At 40.8% G+C, this 1168-nt stretch overlaps 1 non-coding gene across 1 annotated transcript; it reads left to right on the top strand.

The window, feature by feature from the left end:
* The first annotated feature begins 393 nt into the window (after positions 1–393).
* On the top strand, positions 394–501 carry LOC112739174 (small nucleolar RNA R71). Its single transcript, XR_003170112.1, has one exon. It is a non-coding gene; the product is annotated as a small nucleolar RNA R71 (small nucleolar RNA).
* Positions 502–1168: the final 667 nt, after the last annotated feature.

Below are 1168 nucleotides of genomic sequence, written 5' to 3'. Positions count from 1 at the left end.
TTCTCCCATGTAATTTACCTGTTCCGCTGCTGGGTTCTCAAGATCATAAGCTTCTTCTTCAGAGGAAGCTTCCTTAGTACTGCCTGTTGCTGCTTGCATTCCAGACAGACTCTGAGAAATCATATTGACTTGTTGGGTCAATATTTTATTCTGAGCCAATATGGCATTCAGAGTATCAATCTCAAGAACCCATTTTTTCTGAGCTGTCCTATTATTCACAGGATTCCTTTCAGAAGTGTACATGAATTAGTTATTTGCAACCATTTCAATGAGTTCTGGAGCTTCTGCAAGCGTCTTCTTCAGATGAAGAGATCCTCCAGCAGAGCTATCCAATGACATCTTGGATAGTTCAGACAGACCATCATAGAAAATACCTATGATGCTCCATTCTAAAAGCATGTCAGAAGGACATCTTTTGATCAATTGCTTGTATCTTTCCCAAGCTTTATAGAGGGATTCACCTTCCTTCTGTCTGAAGGTTTGGACTTCCACTCTAAGCTTGCTCAATTTTTGAGGTGGAAAGAACTTTGCCAAGAAGGCATTGACTAGCTTTTCCCAAGAGTTCAGGCTTTCTTTAGGTTGTAAATCCAACCATGTCCTAGCTCTGTCTCTTACAGCAAAAGGAAAAAGCATAAGTTTGTAGACTTCCGGGTGAACCCCATTGGTCTTGACAGTATCACAGATTTGCAAGAACTCAGCTAAGAACTGATGAGGATCTTCCAATGGAAGTCCATGAAACTTGCAATTCTGTTGCATTAGAGAAACTAATTGAGGATTAAGCTCAAAGTTGTTTGCTCCAATGGCAGGGATAGAGATGCTTCTCCCATAGAAATCAGGAGTAGGTGCAGTAAAGTCACCAAGCACCTTCCTTGTATTGTTGGCATTATTGTTGTTTTCGGCTACCATGGTTTCTTCTTCTTTGAAGAGCTCTATTAGGCCCTCTAGAGAGAGTTGTGTTTTGGTTTCTCTTAGCTTTCTCTTCAAGGTCCTTTCTGGTTCAGGATCAGCTTCAACAAGAATACTTTTATCTTTACTCCTGCACATATGAAAGAGAAGAGAACAAGAAAGTATGGAAGAATAGAAGGAGGAGGTGGAGAAGAGGGAATTCGAACTTATCAAGAGGGACAGAGTTCGAATTGCACCTTGATGAGGAGTCTTAGTCCCTTAA

The sequence above is a fragment of the Arachis hypogaea genome, chromosome 13 (genome assembly GCF_003086295.3).
Source record: "Arachis hypogaea cultivar Tifrunner chromosome 13, arahy.Tifrunner.gnm2.J5K5, whole genome shotgun sequence".
Lineage (NCBI taxonomy): Eukaryota > Viridiplantae > Streptophyta > Magnoliopsida > Fabales > Fabaceae > Arachis > Arachis hypogaea.
The sequence above is the reverse complement of the archived record's forward strand: the minus strand, read 5'-3'. Positions and strand labels throughout refer to the sequence as shown.